Consider the following 9,141-nt stretch of genomic DNA (forward strand, 5'->3'; position numbering starts at 1 on the left):
GTGTTGCTAACCGTCGCTGCGGTGCCAGTGTTGCTAACCATCACTTCAGTGCCTGTGTTGCTAACCGTTGCTCCAGTGCACATGCTGCTAACTGTCGCTCCGGTGCCTGTGTTGCTAACCGTCGCTGCGGTGCCTGTGTTGCTAACTGTCGCTGCGGTGCCTGTGTTGCTAACCGTTGCTGCGGTGCCTGTGTTGCTAACTGTCGCTCCAGTGCCAGTGTTGCTAACTGTCGCTCCGGTGCCTGTGTTGCTAACTGTCGCTCCGGTGCCTGTGTCGCTAACTGTCGCTGTGGTGCCTGTGTCGCTAACTGTCGCTGCGGTGCCTGTGTTGCTAACCGTCGCTGTGGTGCCTGTGTCGCTAACTGTCGCTGTGGTGCCTGTGTCGGTGCCTGTGTCGCTAACTGTCGCTGCGGTGCCTGTGTCTCTAACTGTCGCTGCGGTGCCTGTGTTGCTAACTATCGCTGCGGTGCCTGTGTCGCTAACCGTCGCTGCGGTGCCTGTGTTGCTAACCGTTGCTGCGGTGCCTGTGTTACTAACCGTCGCTCCGGTGCCTGTGTTGCAAACTGTCGCTGCGGTGCCTGTCTTGCTAACCATCGCTCCAGTGCCTGTGTTGCTAACCGTCGCTGCAGTTCCCTGTCTTGCTGACCGTCGCTGCGGTGCCTGTGTTGCTAACCGTCGCTGCGGTGCCAGTGTTGCTAACCGTCACTTCAGTGCCTGTGTTGCTAACCGTTGCTCCAGTGCACATGCTGCTAACTGTCGCTCCGGTGCCTGTGTTGCTAACCGTCGCTGCGGTGCCTGTGTTGCTAACTGTCGCTGCGGTGCCTGTGTTGCTAACCGTTGCTGCGGTGCCTGTGTTGCTAACTGTCGCTCCAGTGCCAGTGTTGCTAACTGTCGCTCCGGTGCCTGTGTTGCTAACTGTCGCTCCGGTGCCTGTGTCGCTGTCGCTGCGGTGCCTGTGTTGCTAACCGTCGCTGCGGTGCCTGTGTGGCTAACTGTCGCTCCGGTGCCAGTGTTGCTAACTGTCGCTCCGGTGCCGGTGTTGCTAACTGTCGCTCCGGTGCCTGTGTTGCTAACTGTCGCTGCGGTGCCTGTGTTGCTAACCGTCGCTGCGGTGCCAGTGTTGCTAACCATCACTTCAGTGCCTGTGTTGCTAACCGTTGCTCCAGTGCACATGCTGCTAACTGTCGCTCCGGTGCCTGTGTTGCTAACCGTCGCTGCGGTGCCTGTGTTGCTAACTGTCGCTGCGGTGCCTGTGTTGCTAACCGTTGCTGCGGTGCCTGTGTTGCTAACTGTCGCTCCAGTGCCAGTGTTGCTAACTGTCGCTCCGGTGCCTGTGTTGCTAACTGTCGCTCCGGTGCCTGTGTCGCTAACTGTCGCTGCGGTGCCTGTGTCGCTAACTGTCGCTGCGGTGCCTGTGTTGCTAACCGTCGCTGTGGTGCCTGTGTCGCTAACTGTCGCTGTGGTGCCTGTGTCGGTGCCTGTGTCGCTAACTGTCGCTGCGGTGCCTGTGTTGCTAACTGTCGCTGCGGTGCCTGTGTTGCTAACTGTCGCTGCGGTGCCTGTGTCGCTAACCGTCGCTGCGGTGCCTGTGTTGCTAACTGTCGCTCCAGTGCCAGTGTTGCTAACTGTCGCTCCGGTGCCTGTGTTGCTAACTGTCGCTCCGGTGCCTGTGTTGCTAACTGTCGCTGCGGTGCCTGTGTCGCTAACCGTCGCTGCGGTGCCTGTGTTGCTAACTGTCGCTGCGGTGCCTGTGTTGCTAACTGTCGCTGCGGTGCCTGTGTCGCTAACCGTCGCTGCGGTGCCTGTGTTGCTAACTGTCGTTCATGTCTGCCGTGCTCAGGGTGAATGTGCTCCGTTGCCGTTCTCCTCCATCAGTCTGTGGGTCTTCTGCTGTCGGAGCTGCTGCTCAGACCAGGCCTGTCCATCACACATATGTTCTGTACATGAGTGGTGCTTTTACCCCTGGGACAGATACGCCCCCCCACCCCACCCCACCCCCACGGCTCTCAGTCACTCTCCACATCAGTAAGGTCATAGTGTCCCGACCACAATTACTGGCCATAAGCTGAATCGTCATTTTTGCTGCTGTCGTCAGGATTCTCCAGTGGCTTAATGACTCTTCCTCCTACTGCCCTGTTTTCTTGGTCCTGGCTCAGCAACAAAAGGGCTTATTCACAGAAAAAGGGTTTGAAAGCCCCGGTAAACTAGTTAGCATCATATAAAAAATAAAAGAAGGAAGGAAGGAAGTATCTGTTGGTAGTAAAACATGCAGTGTATGGACCAACCACATGAGCTCCGTCCATAATGTCCTCCATGAAACCAAATGCATTCATCTGATTCTCTTCATGGGCTTTGACTGAAACACAAGTACTGATGTAAACCCAAAGAAAAGTGGTGAGTGTGGACACACACACTGGGACTCACCTAAGACAACAGGGAGGATTACCCATCATGCCTAGGGCCTGCACTACCATCCTGTGGGAGCAGCGTTAGAATCTGGTGTTGAATCAGTTGGTTCAGGTTTAGGTTCAGCAACGTTCTATGTGCAAAACCAGACCACCAAACCAGACCACCAAACCAGACCCAAAACCAGACCACCAAACCAGACCCAAAACCAGACCACCAAACCAGACCCAAAAACCAGACCACCAAACCAGACCCAAAACCAGACCACCAAACCAGACCCAAAAACCAGACCACCAAACCAGACCCAAAAACCAGACCACCAAACCAGCCCCAAAGACCAGACCACCAAACCACACCCAAAACCAGACCACCAAACCAGACCCAAAGACCAGACCCAAAAACCAGACTACCAAACCAGACCACCAAACCAGACCCCAAAACCAGACCCAAAAACCAGACCACCAAACCACACCCAAAACCAGACCACCAAACAAGACCCAAAGACCAGACCCAAAAACCAGACCACCAAACCAGACCACCAAACCAGACCCAAAGACCAGACCACCAAACCAGACCCAAAAACCGCACCCAAAACCAGACCACCAAACCAGACCCAAAAACCAGACCAAAACCAGACCACCAAACCAGACCCAAAACCAGACCACCAAACCAGACCAAAAACCAGACCACCAAACCAGACCCAAAAACCAGACCACCAAACCAGACCAAAAACCAGACCACCAAACCAGACCCAAAGACCAGACCACCAAACCAGACCCAAAGATCAGACCACCAAACCAGACCCAAAACCAGACCACCAAACCAGACCCAAAAACCAGACCACCAAACCAGACCACCAAACCAGACCCAAAAACCAGACCACCAAACCAGACCCAAAGACCAGACCACCAAACCACACCCAAAACCAGACCACCAAACCAGACCCAAAGACCAGACCCAAAAACCAGACTACCAAACCAGACCACCAAACCAGACCCCAAAACCAGACCCAAAAACCAGACCACCAAACCACACCCAAAACCAGACCACCAAACCAGACCCAAAGACCAGACCCAAAAACCAGACCACCAAACCAGACCACCAAACCCGACCCAAAGACCAGACCACCAAACCAGACCCAAAAACCGCACCCAAAACCAGACCACCAAACCAGACCCAAAACCAGACCACCAAACCAGACCCAAAACCAGACCACCAAACCAGACCAAAAACCAGACCACCAAACCAGACCCAAAAACCAGACCACCAAACCAGACCAAAAACCAGACCACCAAACCAGACCCAAAGACCAGACCACCAAACCAGACCCAAAGATCAGACCACCAAACTAGACCCAAACCCAGACCACCAAACCAGACCCAAAAACCAGACCACCAAACCAGACCATCAAACCAGACCACCAAACCAGACCCAAAGACCAGACCACCAAACCAGACCCAAAGATCAGACCACCAAACTAGACCCAAACCCAGACCACCAAACCAGACCCAAAAACCAGACCACCAAACCAGACCATCAAACCAGACCACCAAACCAGACCCAAAACCAGACCCAAAAACCAGACCACCAAACCAGACCCAAAACCAGACCACCAAACCAGACCCAAAAACCAGACCACCAAACCAGACCCAAAACCAGACCACCAAACCAGACCCAAAAACCAGACCACCAAACCAGACCACCAAACCAGACCCAAAAACCAGACCACCAAACCAGACCCAAAGACCAGACCACCAAACCACACCCAAAACCAGACCACCAAACCAGACCCAAAGACCAGACCCAAAAACCAGACTACCAAACCAGACCACCAAACCAGACCCCAAAACCAGACCCAAAAACCAGACCACCAAACCACACCCAAAACCAGACCACCAAACCAGACCCAAAGACCAGACCCAAACCCAGACCACCAAACCGGACCACCAAACCCGACCCAAAGACCAGACCACCAAACCAGACCCAAAAACCGCACCCAAAACCAGACCACCAAACCAGACCCAAAAACCAGACCCAAAACCAGACCACCAAACCAGACCCAAAACCAGACCACCAAACCAGACCAAAACCAGACCACCAAACCAGACCCAAAACCAGACCACCAAACCAGACCAAAAACCAGACCACCAAACCAGACCCAAAGACCAGACCACCAAACCAGACCCAAAGATCAGACCACCAAACTAGACCCAAACCCAGACCACCAAACCAGACCCAAAAACCAGACCACCAAACCAGACCATCAAACCAGACCACCAAACCAGACCCAAAGACCAGACCACCAAACCAGACCCAAAGATCAGACCACCAAACTAGACCCAAACCCAGACCACCAAACCAGACCCAAAAACCAAACCACCAAACCAGACCATCAAACCAGACCACCAAACCAGACCCAAAACCAGACCCAAAAACCAGACCACCAAACCAGACCCAAAACCAGACCACCAAACCAGACCACATGTCTGGGGTACTGATGAACATCTGGGTACTGTTAAGGGCTGCACAATTAATCGTTAAAAGATCGCGATCTCGATTCACACATGAATGCGATCTCATTTCTAAACACGGACGATTCTTACACATTTTATTTCTGCATTTCAAACAAACGTCCACAAACGCAGAACCGCCGCCGCCTCTTCCCTCAGCCAACGGTGAACCGTCTGTCCAACACATGAGCCGCTGCTGTCGGCTGTAGATGAGTGAAGAAAGAGTGAACGACAGCAGAGGAACGACTGCAGTACAGAGAGGGAAATGGATGAAAACCCCGGTGGTCGTGGTGAACCTGAACTCCTGCACAGTTCAGGTTCACATTCGTTAGTGTTCATCTCATGTCGGTCTAGTTTCCTGTCGTCCAGATCCAAGTGTGTTTTCATTTTCACTTCTCTGACTTCTGCTGCTGTTCTTCTTCTCCTTTTCTTTTCTTTGCTGGTGACGATAACTCGGCCTTTAACTAAGAATCTAAAGTCTTGCGCTCTACAAAAATTTTATATTAAAAATATTCCATTGTGCTGCGGGGAAGTTTCTTTGTGCTGCAAACTTTCACAGATCAGCTGACGTTGCTTAGCAACCAGGACCAAAAGTGCAGGGGAAAAGGGAAATGAACAGAAAGTTTCACTTTCACTTCTGCCGGGGGCACGGACTGCACCACCCCCCACCCTCATTGTATAAACACCCCCCCGCCAAACTGCGCGCTTGCGGCTGAGCCCCTCCCCACTCACCGAAACCCCCACCGAACCACACACCTGTACCCCCCCCCCATTCCACACAGCCACACCAACAGACCAGTTCCACAGCACACCCTGCAGAAGGGACTGGACTGTACAGTCACATGACAGACAGGAAACAGGCGAACAGAACCCGTTTTCCTTCACAGCAGTGAAAGAAATATTTTGTGAAAAGAATCGTGCCAGAGAATCGTGATCTCAATTCTAAGCAAAAGAATCATCATTCACATTTTTGCCAGGATCGTACAGCCCCAGTACTGATGCACATCTGGGTACTGACCAACAGAACATAACAGAACCAGCAGGAGAACGCATGTGGTGACAGTGGAAGGAAGTCCACCTTTAACTGGTTTAACCCTGAAGTAAAACCAGAGTGTGGAGGATGGACGAGCAACAGGAGAGAGAGAGAGAGAGAGAGAGAGAGAGAGAGACACTGGGCAGTAGGAGTAGACACATGGATGTACAACAAACTGAAGTAGACCTGTTAAAAACTACATCAGCTGATACTAGTATAACTACCAATAACTACAACAAATGTACACAACTGGTAATACTAGTACTACAGATATACTAGTACTACCAGTGGATATACTACTACTACAGATACTAGTATTAACAGTGGATATACTACTACTACAAATACTAGTATGAACAGTAGATATACTACTACTACAAATACTAGTATTAACAGTGGATATACTAATACTACAAATACTAGTACTAACAGTGCATATACTACTACTACAGATACAAGTACTACCAGTGGATATACTACTACTACAGATACTAGTATTAACAGTAGATATACTACTACTACAAATACTAGTACTAACAGTGGATATACTACTACTACAAATACTAGTATTAACAGTGGATATACTAATACTACAAATACTAGTACTAACAGTGCATATACTACTACTACAAATACCAGTATTAACAGTGGATATACTACTACTACAAATACTAGTACAAACAGTGGATATACTACTACTACCCATACAAGTACTAACAGTGATGATACTACTACTACAAATACCAGTACTAACAGTGGATATACTACTACTACAAATACTAGTATTAACAGTAGATATACTACTACTACAAATACTAGTACTAACAGTGGATATACTACTACTACAAATACTAGTATTAACAGTAGATATACTGCTACAACAAATACTAGTACTAACAGTGAATATACTACTACTACAAATACTAGTACTAACAGTGGATATACTACTACTACAAATACTAGTATTAACAGTAGATATACTACTACAACAAATACTAGTACTAACAGTGAATATACTACTACTACAAATACTAGTATTACTAGTGACTATTACTTCTGTAACTGTTAGTACTAATACTATACACCTGTACCCTCTGTGTGTAGCGGCTGTATTTGTGCGTTGTGTCAGATCTTCTTCAGACACCTGTGGTTCATTCCTGTCAGAACAGTACACAGTCAGTCTCATCAGTAACTCCTTGTTCTCCCACTGCTGAGCAGGTAGACAGCACAGTGAAACTGTTCCATTTAGTATTAAAATAAATATAAAGTAAATAAAATACATACCTGGCAGAAAAGTATACGGTCTCATTAGTAACAGCTGAGCCTTGTTCTTACACTGCTAGGCTAAAATTAAAAAAATCAAAGTTAGCTAACACATCACACATTCATCATGTTATGAACATATAATTAAGAATATTGTCATTTTCATTCAAGAATATGCTCGACCGACACAAATATAATGGTGGAATACAAACATTTAGATATGAAATTAAAATAAAACATGTAAAATACTGACAGGACTAACAGTGTGTGTACTTACCAGACAGACAGCACAGTTAAACTGGTGTTATCTCCCTGGGGTTCACCACCCCAGTCTGCAGGGGTGTGGCGTTCAATTCCCATAAAATAAAATTGTAATTAATACAATAATAGTGTGAGATGGCAAGTGGAATCACACACTACATACATTAACTCTGTAACATATGGAACTATAGAACAAACACTATTCCAACTATATGGATAAAAGAAGAATGATGATGGAGGAGCAGAGGGGCAGGACCACAGCAGCAGGTCCAGAGATGATCCAGGGAAAACCTGTGAGCAGATAAAACACAGAGACTCCAGGGAAGAAGGAGAGTCAGTACAGCTAAAATGTGTTCACAGCTCTTCTTTGTGTCTGTGTTCATATTAAATCAGTCTCAGTGAATCCAAAGGAACTTTGTGTTGGTAAATGACAGTTGTTCAAATGGACAGGATTTCAGTTCTGTTCAACATGTTGATGCTCATATGAACTATGTTTTCAGCTCCAAAATGTCCAGTTTCAGCACAATTAATGCTATATTTTCAAGTCACAAATGGACAAGTTCTATTTGAACTGAATTGAGCTGAAAAACAAATCTTCTCTTCTTTTAGATTCCCCAGTTTTTCTTCCCAGATTCTCTCCTACATATCACATGTTTTATTTGTACAGGTTCAATCTGGAGTATGGTGCTGATCCATCCTGCTTCTGTTCCACCAATACATACATGAAGAATGGCACACAGCACTGTTTACATCAACACTTTTACAATAAGAAGCATTTTTATACAGGAAGAACAATCTAGAATTGTTCTTTCCTCTTTAGTCTGATGCTAAACTATCCAATAAATAATAGTGCTCCTAGTTTTTGCACAGGGATCATTAGTGTAAACGCTGACATGGCTGCAGAGCATCAGTATGATGGGATCCACAACAACCATGTCACATCCGTCCACTGACACATTTAGTGTTTTTGTGTCAGCTGGGATTGTTTAGATCCACAATACCAACATTTATGAAGAAGAGCACAATTAGCAATAGGAAGTCTATAAGTTTATTCCTAATAAAGTACTGGTACTGACCAGAGCATCATGGGTAATGTCACGTCTGTCCACCAGCAAAAGTTTTCACATACACGTGCTATTCCAAATCCAATATTTATGAAAATAGAGCTTCCACTGTCAAAGAATATCAGTAGTCTGAGCACAAATGGATTAGCATTATTTACACACACTTCTATGACTTTAGGACAACTGTTTTTTTTTTGACTAAAATGGACACTCATTTGACCCCCTAAGGACATTTTAGCCAACATCCATGTCTTCACTGGGACGCATTCCACAGGTCTTTCATTCACTGTCTGGTCCCAAAAACATCTCCACCTGGATTTGAGCCATACTTCAGATCCTTTTGTCCATTCACTGACACATGAATAGTTTTCAGTTCTTTAACCCTTTGACTGTTAAACATCCATCAGTTCGACAGAAACACAAACACTGACTTTAATGGATACAGGTCATGTGGTCTGAGGAGTCCAGACTGACCCTGGTCCACAGGTGGATGGAGGCCTTACCCATCATGCCTCTGGTCTATAGTACCAGTCTGTGGGTCAGTATTACCCCTGTGTGTGTGTGTGTGTGTGTGGTGTGGGGGGGGGGGGGGGGGGGGGGGGGGG

The sequence above is a fragment of the Sphaeramia orbicularis genome, chromosome 16, assembly GCF_902148855.1.
Source record: "Sphaeramia orbicularis chromosome 16, fSphaOr1.1, whole genome shotgun sequence".
NCBI lineage: Eukaryota > Metazoa > Chordata > Actinopteri > Kurtiformes > Apogonidae > Sphaeramia > Sphaeramia orbicularis.